A 15,170-nucleotide genomic window follows, 5' to 3' on the forward strand; every position below is an offset into this window, starting at 1 on the left:
CCGGGTTCTCGGACTTCCTCTTACCCGAGCCAGAGCGTTGGCTCGTGGTTGATGGCACCGGGGAGGATGCGCCCTGCCTGGCAGCCAAGGAGCCTGACCGTTCGGCGCTCCCGGTGCCTGCAGCCTCGCGGTGCTTAGCCTTTTGTTGGGCCCCCGTCGCCGGGGCACCCTCACAGGACTTAGAAGACCACTCGGACTTCTTTTTCTTCTTCTTCTCACCCAACGGGCTCTTCCCTTCCAACCAGTTGGCGATCCTTCATGGTCTGCTCCGACATGTTCCCACAAAACGCACAGTCCTTCTCCTTGTGAGTCTTGTCCTCATGGAGACAGTAGAGGAATAACGAATGCTCGTCCTCCTTGAAAACATTCTGAAGCTGGCACCCAGGACAGGTCCTGAACAGCTTCCCGGGCGTCGAGCTTCCTTTCTCCTGGGCCATGTCCGGGGTAGGCCTCGGAACTTCTGGAATCCTCCAAAAGCGTAACTCGACGAAATCTTCACCCTTGAGGGGCGCAGAAAACTCTGAAGCGGATCCCCGTTGATCGGATGTAGAAACGGTGGAGCTTGAGGCTCTATTTAACTGAAAAATGAGAAAAATCTCCTGAAAAAGCGCGAAAACGCAGCAAAAGCTCGAGAGCTACAGCATGAGGACTCCCAACACTTGAACGTGCGGTAAAAATCTGAGGATGGCTGCCGGAGGCGGGGCTTAGGGAGAGGGCAGTCATTGGCTGGGGGCAGTATGACCCAGAAACCAGTGATTGGTTACTACTAAGAAAGAGATCAGAAACGAAATTGATACTGATTTTTTTCTATACCGAGGATTCCCGGCCTGACGACAGGGAATATTCATGAGCATGTGAATCCATGCCAGACCCCATGCTGGAGAACAAATATGCATACAATATCACCCAACCTGTGTTGGTACCCATTTGTTGTCCTAAAAGATGAAAGGCTTTTTGAGAAAAAAAAAATATTTTTTTCCTATTTTTTTCGAAACCGCCTCAGGCACGGCCAGAAACCAGCCCCCCCAGACCCCAGGGACGATTTTGGTCCAGACAGGCGGATTGGCCAATCCGACCCCATTTAAGGGACTGTAGCTGCAACCCTACAGTCCCCTGACTCTTTGCACTTATGAGCCACCTCCTGGCAGCAGTTACGAGTTACCTTGAACCAGTCTCCCGTCGCCCTCACCCCTTGGCACTCCTCCCCCTCACACTTGCGCGATCTGAATAGCACAAAGCATATTACGATTGTTGCTTTGTCCTCCTATCCTCTCTTCCTTGTGTTGTCATGCCTAGAAACACTTGTGTACAGGCGCATTATAAATAACTTGCATCATATCTGACAGTTTGCCCATCTGGCATTTGATCATGTCAAATAAGCAAGATGTTTGCCAAATTGACCAGGATTTAATACATTGCATAAGCAAATTAACTTGTTAATTTCTAATTAAAATGCCAATTCATTCCTTCAAATATCAAAAGGTAGAACTACCAAGCCACTCTGTACAGTGGTCTTTGAATGCTCCACCATGTGATCGATATAATAGGCCCAACGTGCTTATAAATGCATAATTTGCAGCCGTTTCCCAAATATTTTATTTGGTCAATAAAGCCCCACTAAAGTGCACTTTAAATCCTGTATGTTTTGATGGGTTCATGGATTTGTGCGATTACAAAACACCCTGTTTACCACTTACATTCCTTGTAAATCCCAACTTAATCTCAAATCAGTTCAAAACTATCACACATTCAATTTGCCTAGATGTTAACCTTGACTTGCTCTTCAATTGCTGCATATTAACGTTTTCCATTTGTAAAATTCAATTTACTACCATTATAATGTGGGTTGCATATCATTTTGCCACCAACCGAAAGACAATATGTTCTTTTGAAGTACGGCTGTTGCGCACCATTTCATTTGATAAGCAAATATTGCTCCTTGCCCACAAAAGGTTGGGGACCCCTGTCCTAGCTAGCAAACAGAGCTATGCAAGGGTGAGTTGAGGACAAGACATGGGAAGAACCTAGGGGTGGCCTTTTGAAGGGGAGAGTAGGGAAATTGTGTCGGTGGGATAAAGGTAAGGGTGAAGCGCGAAACATTTGCAGTTTCAATGCAAAGTATTGCTTAAAGAGGTGTCATGAGCATATTTTACAAAGTGCAAGATTGAGGGGGCGAGTCGGATTCGAGAGGATTGTATTTCAGATGTTGAGGTGCACATGGTGGAATGCTGGAATTCGAGCATAACTATGTGCTGTCTTGGGGGGCGTGGCTTGGACGGCCATGTAAGGGGTCGCACTCTGGAGGAGCTCCGCTGATCCTGTTTTGATCCTGATGGAGGGGTACGTCCACAGGGGCCGACCGACGCTGGAAATCGATGTCCAGGTGTGGGAATGCCACCACTACACCTGGTGAAAGTTTGTGATGTCTAGGAGACCCAGGAACCGAAATAAATGCGATTGACTGGGATGAGCCCTGAGCAGGCGGACAAGACAAAATGGCGGCGACACTTTGCGAACACCGAGGACCGTGAAGTCAGTGTCGCGATCACGAGTGCAGGACCCATGGGTCCCTTCGCTTGGGGACTAGTACACGTGAGCGCCGCCTAGGACGCACGGTGGCCCGGCGAGCTGGATGGGCGAACAGATGTAGAAGTGACGACGGGACTGTGGGCCCGGTGGTTGGGGTGCTCTGGGCGTGTTGGATGCCCCATGGTGTCGTGGGCCAGGCTTTGAGCATTGAGTGGCGTGATTCCCCTTCGGTGCCTGGCGGGACAGGCCCCCGCCCGACTCATAAAACAACATGACCACGAGAGGTGTGAAACCCAAGGCCAAACAGCCCACGATGGAGGCTTACGCCAAGTCCCCCGCAGGGGCGGAAGGAGGCAAGAACAAAGAGACCCCCGTGACGGCCGCGGAGTCGCTGGGCACGATACAGGAGGTGCTGGCGGCGATTGCGGACAAAAGTGTCATGGGAGACCAAGTTGGGCCTCGCCATGAAAGAGCTGCAGGAAGGCTTAAATCTTAAGATTGGTGCCGTCCAGGAGGAGGTGAATCTGCTTAGACTGGATGTGAGGGCGATCTCGGAGCGCACGGGGACCATCGAGAAGGAGATGGCCACGAACACGGCAGTCTGCGCTGCTCATAAAAAGGAACTACACGCCCTTGTGCAACGGGTGGGCAACCTGGAGGATAGAGCGGAGCAGGCGGAGGGACGTGCCAGGCGCAACAATATTCGCATCGTGGGCCTACCTGAGGGAACGGAAGGGCCAGACCCCACGGAATTTGTGGAATCCATGTTTTTGCAGGAGATTACCGGCGGGGTACTGACCCAGGGGTTTGCAGTCGAGAGGGCACATAGGGCCCTAACCAGGAGGCCGCCTCCTGGGGCCCCCCCGCGGCCGGTGATCGCAAAAATTCTGAACTACCAAGATCGCGAAAAGATTCTTGAATTCTTTCGAAAAGGGGGAACGATTGATAGAGGATCGGCCAAGATCACGGCCTACCCTGACTACACGCTACAAGTACAGCAGAGTCGGATGCACTTCGGGGCGGTGAAAAGGAGACTTCGTGAAGCTGGCCAGCGCTACATGCTACTCTACCCGGCCAAATTGAAAGTTTTCTACAGAAACAGATCCCTGTTCTTTGAAACACCGACTGAAGCAATGGACTGGCTAGACGCGCTGGGCAGTCCTCAAGAACCGGGCATCCAGGCAGAGACTACGGAAGATAAGTAGCTTACGGCTGGGTCGCCTAGGGCAATGGGGCCGAGACATTGGGACTTGAATATAGTCATTTATACGGTATATGATGCGTATGATGTGGTGCTGACTGGCTGGCCCATTGGGCGTGCCTACCCGTGGTTACTTGGTTGGGAGCTCCGAGAGGCTTCCTTTGTCCCCAGTAGTAACATATCTAGTTAGTTAGGTCGCTGTTAGATCGGCGACGCCCCGCGGGGTCCTACTCCTTGAATACGGGATAAGACCAGACGCGGGTGGGCCTGAGATCCAGGGAAGGAGCTGGGCTTTTGTTGGGGTGGGAGGGGTTGTTTGCTGTGGTGTGTAGTTGGGAAACAGGGAGGGGGGACGGGGATCAAGGGCGGAAGAGCCGGCGGAGTGTTAGACCAAGGGAGTATTGTGGGGAGGGCGGGGCTGAATATAGACCGAACTGATGGCATCGGATAGTCTTCGCATAGCTACCTGGAATGTCCGAGGCCTCAATAGTTACCTCAAGCGGAACAAGGTAATGCTATACCTGAAGAGGATGCGGATAGATATAGCCCTGCTACAAGAGACCCACCTCACTAGGGAGAAATTGGAGGTGGTCAAGAGGAAGTGGAAGGGCAATGTGGTGGGTGCCACGTACTCGGCGTATGCTAGAGGGGTCATCACCTGGGTGGCGCCGCACGTGCCGTTCCGGGTGCTTGACTCGATAGTGGACCCGGAGGGTAGAATGGTGGCGATAACAGGACTCCTGGAGAACAGGGAAGTACACATCCTCAACCTGTATGCCCCCAATCATGATACTGCAGCCTACTTTAGATCCCTCTATGGCAAACTAGGCCCCTTGGTAGGGGGTGCGATGGTGTGGGGTGGGGACTTCAACTGCGTCTTAGATCCCAAAATCGACCGGTCCGCTGATACCAAAGGGAAAATGTCGCCGGCGGCCAAGGCGCTCGGGACATTGCTGGGAGACCTGGGACTGGTAGATGTGTGGAGGAAACTCCACCCCACAGATAGGCAGTATTCGCACTATGCGGCGCCATACGATTCATATACGAGATTGGATTATGTGTTTGGAACTGCCAAGATAGCGGGTGAAATCGTGGAGGCGGAATACAAGGCCCGAGTATTGTCGGACCATTCGCCCCTGGTGGTAGAGTGGCGACACCAACCCCCTAGGCCTCGGGTCCCCACATGGCGGCTCAAGTCGGAGGCACTGCAGGATGAGGGATTCCGGGAGGACCCGAGGGTTGCCATCGGGGAATACTTTGAGATAAACACGGGTAGCGTGCGCTCTGTGGGAACTCTGTGGGAGGCCTTTAAGGTAGTGGTGCGCGGAGTGGCCATCTCTAAATCCAAGGGACTTCAAGGGGGTATCGAGAGGGAGCTTCAGGACACCGAAAGGGAACTGGAGAGCCTGGCTCGTCTCGAGAACGCCACTCAAGAAGACAAGACTAGGACGAGGGACCTTCAGGTGGCGTGCAGCGCTCTTTGGGATCGACTATGCAGATTGAACCATAGGAAATGTACCGAGCGGCTGCACGCGGGGGGCGACAAGCCAGGCAGACTGCTGGCCTGGCTGTACAAGAGCCCCCCCCCCCCCCCCCCCGAGTGGTTATTCATGAGATCCGTGGTGAGGACGGTTGTCTTCGCAACACTCAGGATGGGGTGAACGAGGAATTCCTCAGGTTCTACAAACGTTTGTATGAGGACACTGGGGAGGACAGGAGCCAGGACATCCTGAACACACTGGAAGACATTGGTCTGCCCACCCTAGACGACCTGGAGCGGGAGGAACTGGACGCCCCTATCACTTCAGACGAGCTGGAGGTGGTGATCCGGGGCCTCCCCACGTGTAAGGCACCTGGAGCGGATGGACTGCCTAGTGAGTTTTACAAGGTGTACGTGCAGGAGCTGCTCCAGCCACTGCTGGCCTTGTTTAACGAGGCATACGAACAGGGAGAACTCCCGCTGTCCCTCCGTGAGGCCATGATTGTCCCATTACTGAAACCAGGCAAGCCGGCTGTTGAGTGTGGATCTTATAGACCTCTGTCCATGCTAAACCAGGACAGCAAAATACTCACGGCGGTGCTGGCCAACAGGTTGAAGAAGGTGATTGGCAAGCTGATCCACCCCGATCAAACGGGATATGTCCCAGGCAGGAATATCAGCGATAACCATAGGGGGCTGCACCATGTTAACGATCATACTAAGGATGACACGGGCGAGATGGCGGTAGTGTCGCTGGATGCAGTCAAGGCCTTTGATTCAGTGAGATGGCCTTGGCTGAAAGCGGCCCTGCAGGGATACGGCGTGGGCCCTGGGTATATCAGATGGGTCCAGTTGTTATATAGCAGCCCGGTGGCAAGGGTCAAGACTGGGGCCACAGTCTTGGATGCCTGGCAACTCAGCAGGGGGACCAGGCAGGGATGCCCTTGGTCACCCATGTTATATATACTCGCGCTGGAGCCGCTGGCGATATGCCTGCGGCAACAATACGGAGAGGTGGGCATTAACACCGCCAGCAGCAGCCACTTAATATCTCTCTATGCGGACGATATGCTGCTTTACTTACGCTACCTGGAGGAGAACCTGCAGTACGTACTGGAAGTACTGGATCATTACGCTGTCCTCTCGGGCATATCAGTGAACCCCAGGAAGTCTAGCCTGTTCCCTCTGGGCGGGTACAGGGACGTCCCGCTGGAGAAGCTGCCTGTGTTGCCAATACCATGGCGTATCGACACGTTTAGGTACCTGGGGGTAAATATTTACCACCGGACTGAGGCGGTACACAAGCATAACAGAGAGCCATAGAGGGGGTCAGGAACAGCATGACATTCTGGTCCAGATTGCCCCTGTCCATGATGGGGAGGGCGGCTTTGCTGAAAATGGTGGTCCTTCCCAGACTCCTGCATTTCTTCGTGAACGTCCCGTATTTGATCCCCAAGAGCCTATTTGTACGACTTCATAGTATGTGTAGGGGCTTCGTATGGGGTAACTCCAGGAATACGGTGGCCCTGTGGAAGCTCCAGAACCCGTACGAGAAGGGGGGTATAGGCTTGCCCAACTTCGAACTATATTATCTGGCGGGGCAGCTGTTGTATGTGGCCAGGTGGTTGTCTGATGAAGATTCGGTGGAATCTAGGTTGCTGCGGGAGGATGCGGCCCCATACTTCCTGAGAGAGGTGGTGTGGCTACAAAGGAATAAACTGACGGGAAGAGGGCGGCTATTGAGGTTGGGATGGGAGGTCTGGCACAGAACGTGGAAATTGATGGGGGAGCCAGAACCGCTATCTTGGCAGGTCCCGCTGGTGGCCCTGTGCGAAAACTACTCCCAACTGTTTCAGTCTGTCCGTAGGCACTGGGAGCTGGTGGGCCTGGCCACGCTCGGGGACATATGGCGGGAGGGGAAGGCGTTCGACTTCCAAAAGTTGCAGGATGAGACGGGGGTGCACAGAGGCCAGTACATCACCTATGCCAGGCTAGTGAAACGAGTAAGAGAGCTGGCCGGTGACGGCACTGGCAGATGATCCTGATGCCACCCTTGAAACCATGTATGATGTTTCAGAGGGCGGGCATGAAATATCACGGATATACGAACTCCTCAGAACGAAGGCTGGGAAAGAGTTGCCCCAACTGAGGCATGAATGGGAGGAGGAGATGGGTGGACTCATGACGGAGGGTCAGTGGAAGAGGGTCCTGGGGTATCATAAAAAGGTGTCCTGAAATGCACGGCTCCAACAACTCCAGTTCTACATTACTCACAGGGCCTACCTGACTCCCCAGAAGATCGCACGGTTCGGAGGCTCGATCACTCAAAAATGCCCCAGGTGTAGGGAGGTGGACGCTGGGTTGCTACACATGTTTTGGGCCTGCCCGGAAGTGTATAGATTCTGGGAGGAGGTTAAGATGAAGCTCGCAGGTGGGGGAGTGTATGGTCGTGTATGCTTGGGATCTTCCCCAGGCCCAGACACTTTAGGCACCTGAGCAAGCTGAGGGACCTGGCATATGTCCTGGCCAAACGCAGGATTGCCATGAACTGGAAATCGGCTAGCAGGCCGAGAGTGGAACTATGGTGGGCGGACCTTGTGAGGTGGGCGGAGGCGGAATCCGTGGTATGGTTTGAAGCGGTCACTAGAGGGGGCGAGGAGGAGATAGGGCCCTTGCTGGCCTGGCGACAATTGGTGGCCTCTATGACCAACCCACAGCAGGGTTTGGACGAATCTGAGAATTCGGAAGATGGGCCTACGGACAATGCTCCACCTGACAGTGCCCCGACTGAGGATACAAGGAAGCCGGCTCTGACTTGATGGGGGGTGGGGGGAGTTTTTTCGTATTTTCTTTTGTGTTTCTGTAAGTAATTAACAGTTGTATTGTGTTGTGTGTTTGGTTTTCTAAAATATAAAATCAATAAAATATTTTTTAAAAAACTATGTCCGGTCTTCTAATATTCTATTGCCTCTTGAGATGCTGACCTGCTCTGCAAATTAGGGTGCTGTTTTGGCGATTAATGATCCGTTTGTGATGAGTCGGACGACAATGCAGCCCTCCAGGAGCATCCACTCTTTATTTAGATCATTGCTTTTGTCAAATTTAAAGGGAAAAATATATTCAGTATTAAAGTAGATGAGGACTGGTGCAAATCCTGCAAGACTTCCAACCCTCAATGTGCATGGCCAAGCAGCACAAACTAGAAGGCCATGTCCGCAAGCACCAAGAATGTCAAACCAAAGCATCACTTTTCCTGAGGACCGTCACCAAAAATCAATTCACTGGACATGCACAGATTACTCTCCTCTCAAACGTGTGAACGGATGGTGAAATAGTAATAAGGCATCTTCCAAAAATCAACATGTCACCAACGGGGAAGAGCGAGGCCACTAGTAGACCTGGGGGAGCCTGAGAATTCATGGGTAGAGCAGAGTCTGTGGGTTAGGCCTGGCTCTAGGAGCCCATCACGGGCCGAGCCAAGAGTCCAGCCATACAAATCCTGGAACGCTCAAAGCATTTTATTTTTCATTTTTCCCTTACTCTTCCCGGCTACAGCGGCGTGGGAAAAACTGAAAGATTCATAATTAGTCAAGAAAATACTGTTGGTTCAGGTGGCAGAGGGAGGGCACCGGGGAAGCATTTATTTGGCTAAATGTGCATTTTTTTCCACTTTTCCAGTGCCATTGCAGCCCTATCTTCCCACACTGCAGCAGCGTGGGCAAAATGGCAAAAAAATGCATAGTCAAGAAAATGTTGGCTCAGGTGCCGGGGGAAGGAAGGCATAGGGCAAGCAGGGAGGAGAAAAACATACAGCTTATTCAGTCGTGTCGTAGATCCTCCAGTCTCCTCCTGCCCAGCCACGTCACGTCACGGAAACAGCCTTAAAGAGCTGATAGGATAAAAAGGGAAAATACTTCTCCCAGCCACCTCTTTAAGACTGTCCCGGTGACAGCCTGTTCTGGTGCCAGCAAATCGTGTTGTCTGCGGGGTGGCAAAGGAAGTCATGGCTTGGGAGGGTGGTCTGTGTGCGGACCCGCACGCAGGGTAGGCTATGCTTTTTTTGGGGGGGGGGGGGGTCTTCGCCCTTCGGTGCAATTGTGTGAACTGGCAGCCATGGGGGTGCTTGTGGCAGAACTGTGGCATCCAGGGGTACCGGCCCGAAATGAGGGCCAGGCTGGATCCCTGTTTGAGCCTGATCGGGCCTCGCCAGGCTTGCCCACCTCTAGCCACTAGGGGTGTGAAACCATTCCAGCGAATTTAGACGGGCATCACTTTGTTCCTTAAAAAGTTTTGGCTTAAGGGAAAAATAAGTAGTGTGTATATCTACAACCAAAAAAATAATTAAAGCTTCCCAAGTACGCAAAGAACATTTTAAGCATCATTAGAATGTCTTATTGTGGCGGTAAAACACACACAGTATTTGTTTTAAACGCACAAGAACTAAATCCGAATAAAACAACCAGCAGAGGCGTAGACACAGTAGGGCCCGAGGGGCGAGGCCCACCCAAATCTGTATGCCGAGTGGGTATTTTCACTGCCACTGAGCAGCAGGGTTCGCTCTCCGGGAAATCCATACTTTGCACAGATGTGCCACAGAACGGACCCTGCTGCGTGCATGTCAGACATCAGGAAGCTAGCTCTGCTTCCTGGTCTGTCTGTGCAGGAGCCGGAAGGCCTACAGAGCAGCTGAGGAGGCAGTGGTGTGGCGAGTCTGGAGGGAAACAAGTAATGAAAGAAAACGTGTTTGTGTGTATGAGCGCGTGCGAGGATTGAATGTAGGTATGAATGTGTGTGTGCATGCTTTGGAGGGTGTATGTACCATGAACAATTTTTACATAAACATGGCATGTTTAACTGATGTTTATGGGTGCAAAAAAGCCAAATTGAGTGTTATTTGAAGGAGAGGCTGATGTAGGGGGAAGGTACTACACTATGAAAATGCATTGGAAACCTCTGTGCATTGTTGGTGACTTGACTCTTCTAATGAATCCCCCTTGAATGGTTTGGGCTCCATCTATGCTTTGTTGCTCCTGCGCAATTAAAACAAATGCACGTCCCTCTGCAGACTCCCCTTAGGATGGGCCCTACTACACTAGCCAGGGCTCCCTGGGACTGCTGCCGCACTTGGGGATGGTCAACCAAAATAGGAGACAGCCGTCCAAGGGAAGGGACATTACCCCCCCCCCCACACCCCCCAGACTTTCCTGGAGCTCTAGCTGGCCTGCGTTACTGCTTCTCCCTCTGGGAAAGATCGGGGACCCTGCCGGGGCTCCCTGGAACCGCTGCAGGGCTTGGGGACGGTCAAACTATATGCTAGACAGTCGCCCAATACCAGGATCATCACCCCAGCCCATCCTGGAGCGCTGGCTGGGCTGCGTTACAGAATTTCCCCATGGGGAGGGAAGAGGACCCTGCCAGGGTTATGACAGCCTACATGTGGCAAGAAAAGGGGCTCAGATTTGGCAGAGATATCACATGTAACAAAAAGGTTGCATGGCCACATACTGATATCACCAAAAAAAAGGGCTTGGTACGGGGGGGGGGCTTTGGCAGTTAAGGGCTTAATATAACATAACCTTTAGCAAGCAATGTTCTAAGAAAACAGGTTATCTTGGCAAATGGCCGTCTGTGCACTAGCTTGAGTCGGGAAAGACACCCTAAAACTAAATATGCAAATGTCTTTCAATTTACATTCCCTGCCTGTGACAAGTCCCACTGCATACGTCATAGTCCCCCACTGCTCGAACCCTGCTAACAGCTGCCATGTTTATGGTGCCAGAGGAGTCATAAGATAAGTTGTGGTTCAGTTGACTGAGGTACAGAAATGAAGTTGGTAAAACCTTTGTAAAAGAGCTTGGCGATCTAATCTTAAGTAAACACCACGGCAACACCTAGATATCAGGAAAACAGAATAACCATCAGCTTTAATGCAGCCAAAGTGATGGAAGAGAAAGCTTAGATACTTCAGGTAATTCATGTGGCTAACTCACTAGTTAAGTGTTCCCCTTAGCAAATGGGCCAGCCAAGTACGAAGTGTGTGGTCGGGCCGACCCCTCCACCCTCAACTTTAAATCAATAAATTGTGCAATATTAGCACCTACTATTACAGTGCTTAAAGTGGGTGCAATCCAGCATTAAGCTTTACATAAAACACATTCCCTGCATAACTGGCTCAAGCGCTAGGCCACTTCCATGTCAAACTCAATCTTACACTGCCACTTCCCGCTCTACACAGAAGGTTTGTCTAATAAAAAGAGTTGCACCTGTGTAAATAATGTGCTGCCCTCCAAGAGACTAGGCATGAACCCTATTAAATCACTAGGGGCCAGGCAACAACTCACCAGATGCTATGTAATGTGGCAGTAGTCATTAAAATAAAAACCTTTTTGGAAAAAAACCCCTCTAAAACGAGGAGTAACGTCCATTTGTGAGGAAGCCCGACTGAAATATATCCTAATAGTCTGCCCACCACTTGTTGGCACTAATCTTATCAGAATGCTGGTTTTGATGCACAGCTGGCAAACTTGTCCCACTGCTGTGGCATACCCACTCTTTAGCGGTCACTAGGCCACAGTTTTCCAAAAATGTGGAACAAGCAATCCGCTAAAGAAATAATGTTTTTGGGGGGTGAGGGGTTTCAAGTTCAGCATTTTTAAGAACATTGCACTATAAGCTCCACAAGTTTCTTTTTGGATACCAGACAAAACCTTTCCTTGGCAACCTGTGATACTGGGATCATATCCACCTAGACCCCTGCCACTGAAGATATTATGTCTTCTGATGATGGCAAACTCTTCGTTGGTGGTGTGAGCTTTGAGATGGGCGAGCAGAACTTGGAACAACATTTTGCCAAGTATGGGAAGATTCAAGAAGTGGTGGTGGTGAAGGACCGAGAGCCGCAGCTTTCTAACGGGAAAAGCCAATCGCTAAATGGGAATGCTGTGCATTTGTCAGAGTCCCGGACACAGTTGGCATATTGAGCAGCATTTATCACAATGTACAGTGCAGCCTAAGCCATGCTTATTAATGAACATTCCATTAGAAACCCACCGCTTCAGGTGTTTACTTTGTACTCCGTGATAATCCTTAAACAAGCTTTGAAAATGAAAAGCGCACTGGTTAAAATCCACAGAAACCGTAGGACTACAAAAATATAATCGACTGCACATCATTCATATGCAGGAATCCATGCAACTCACTCACATGATGCTCCTCTCGTGTGTACCTTCTACAAATGGTTCCTCAAAACTGAAGCCATGGGTGGTTCAGGGTTCACCAATCTTGTACAGCCAGTCACTAACTGTGTGGGTTACTTGATACACTAGCTAAATCAACATGGAATTATGCCTGTAAGTGTAGGATGCACCTAGTGTAACACCACTGCGACTCAAATCCACACTGCTCAAGTGAGCAGCATTTTCTTTAGTCACATTTTCGCCTGTTAACAGGGCATTTATATACAAATTAGTAGGTACTGTTTTCCAAGGAAAGGCAAGTGATCTCGTACTGCACCCTTAAGCCAATGTTCACTGATGTACGTGGGGGAGGGGAGATCTCAAGTTGGGGGTGGAGTGTTCGTGGGAGATGGGCAAAGAACAGAAAGGCTGTGGTGTGGAGTGCAGGCCGGAAGCGTTACCTGTGTACTGAATATGGATTCTTCTGTGGGAGGGTGGGGGAAACGAGCCGTGGGGTATGTGAGCCATCAGAGTGGTCCTAGAGTTAGGAGTTTAGTAATGGATGCGTTGGGTTGGAGTGGATTGAAAATAAGTGTTGAGAAGCAAGGGGTAAAGTAGGAATCTGTGCATAGTGCATCTTGTGTGTCGTCATTACGGGGGTGGAAGGAGGGGTTTGTGGTGAAAAAGGTTGGAAGCAATGGAAACAAATAATCTGGGAGGAGTAGGCGGGAAGAAGGGTAAGGGTCCCGGTTTAGGTATTTCTTCAAGTGTTTCATAAAAAGTTCCTTTTGTTTCAGGAGCCTATTAAATTATACGTTATTTATATGGGGCTTAATATCCAGAGGTTTCTAAGCGCGGGCCCGAGGATCAAACCTGCGGTGCTCCAGGTCGTCTTGCTTCTAAGGCAAGCACATTCCCCCTGAGCTACCCTCCCGAGTCTACTACTTTATCTAAAGAGTAGAGCTGAATTGGCAGTTTAAGCATCCATAAGCTTTAGGATTTCACATGCATGAAAGCCAGCCATTCCAGTTCGGTTCATCAGGATTCACAGTTTTGTATCTAGATTGGGGTGTACCGATATTCGGCCTAGAGTAAGTATTCGGCCGCATTCCAGCTGAAAATTAGAGATTTAGTTTCGGCTGAATACTTAATTTTCACTCAAACCATTTAGTTTCCTGTAAAAATACATCAAGTATTGCTTTGACCATGCCTGGAATCATCCAGGCATGCCATGTTTATCTTTTAAAAGGATAATTGAGCAAATACTGCTGTCACTTTTTTGATTGAGTACAGGCAGAGTGGAGGGTTGAAAATGCAAAGTCTCTACCAATCATCTGCTAGGCAGGCTTTCATCTGGTGGTTTGCTGGGGAGTGTTGAGCTGAAGCAAAACTCAATATTTTAAATGTATCTAGTCTCCCCTGTATTTTGCAGTTGAAAAGCATCGATCTGTAACAATAGTTTATGAAGTTGCCATTACATTTTTTTATTCTCTTAGGCACTTATTGATTTGCTGATGACCTGAATCTTAAAGTTACAGGTTCCAATAAGATCAAATCATACAAATAAGAGGGTTAATAGAGCTGTTGCAGAGTTCCCAGTAGGTTCCAAGCACGGAGTAAAATGGCTCAGGAGGTAATGTACCTGCAGCAAAGAACTATAATCAGCCTGCAGGCCAAGGTTATAAAGCAAGTGATACAGAGCAGTGTGGCTTGACTGCTTGACACGTGTTTTGGTTCTTTCCCATAATGGTAGAGAGACTAGATACTAAGCTACATGGAAGTCTGCTCCTGCGTCCTGAGCCGTGTGTAGCGGTGCAGCGATATGCAGGGAGTGAGGAGTGAGCAAATCAGGTAATTCTCCAGACTCGCAGGGTAGTACCGGCGTCAAAGCTTTTGAACCTGGGATTCTGCAAAGTGGTGGCGAGTGCATTCCGCACCCCTCACATTTAGCTTCCCCCAGACCTTTGTTAGATAGAGGTCAGTGGTGCTTCGTACTACCCTCCCCCAAAATTGAAGAGTTTACTGTGAGTGCTCGACAAGTGCACAGTTCTGCAGGTGAATAGGTAGACTTGGAGGCCGAGAGTCTGCAGTACTATTCTGCATATTTCTTCTTCTCCCTTCATTTTTTAAACGTGGGTCAATTTGAGTGTGTGGGCAGTACCTTAAGAGGACTTCAACTGTATTTTTCCCTGGGAGCTGTGCTGGGTCAGCAAGTGCATCAGAAGTACTGCCATCAGTTGCCAGAGTATGGTGCAAGAAATTTAACAATTGGACATTTTACTCCAAAGTGAGTAGATCTGGGAGTTAAAGAATGGTTGGAAAAGTTCCACCTCTTATATCTCTACCACCCCCTCCCCAGAGTTCACCATCTAAGATCGGGGAAGTGGGGATGAGAACAGTTTACCATCTTCAGGGGGTTGGAAAGCCCAGAATCCCCTCCACTTGTAGTCACTAAGAATTAAGCCTGGTGCACCAACATTCAGGCAGCAATGTTTAACAAAATTGATCTGCTTAACAAAAGAAAGGAGGCGACCAAAACCCAGACCCTATGCGGCTCCCTTCCTCCCCCCCCCCCGGTCAAAAGGCTTTTCATCATTTCATTTTAAAATGATGCCAGAAAGGGAAGTCCTAGCAATCCTCAATAGTCTAAAACGGTCAAGGTGTAAAGGGGAGATCTGTCCAGCCCCCCTGTCAAGGAATGCGCTGAAGCCCTCTCCCCATTCATCTCTGCATTCATAAATGCAGAATTCTCCTCAGGGTTAGTACCCACCAGCCTCAAGGAAGC

The 15,170-nt window shown here is 50.2% G+C and overlaps 1 protein-coding gene across 1 annotated transcript in view; it reads right to left on the bottom strand.

The window, feature by feature from the left end:
- ADAM10 (ADAM metallopeptidase domain 10) overlaps positions 1-15,170 on the bottom strand; it is a 1,301,929-nt gene that overhangs the window by 1,013,572 nt on the left and 273,187 nt on the right. The gene's annotated exons all lie outside the window — the stretch shown is intronic.

The sequence above is a fragment of the Ambystoma mexicanum genome, chromosome 11 (genome assembly GCF_040938575.1).
Source record: "Ambystoma mexicanum isolate Mex_15411 chromosome 11, UKY_AmexF1_1, whole genome shotgun sequence".
NCBI classification, from domain to species: Eukaryota; Metazoa; Chordata; class Amphibia; order Caudata; family Ambystomatidae; genus Ambystoma; species Ambystoma mexicanum.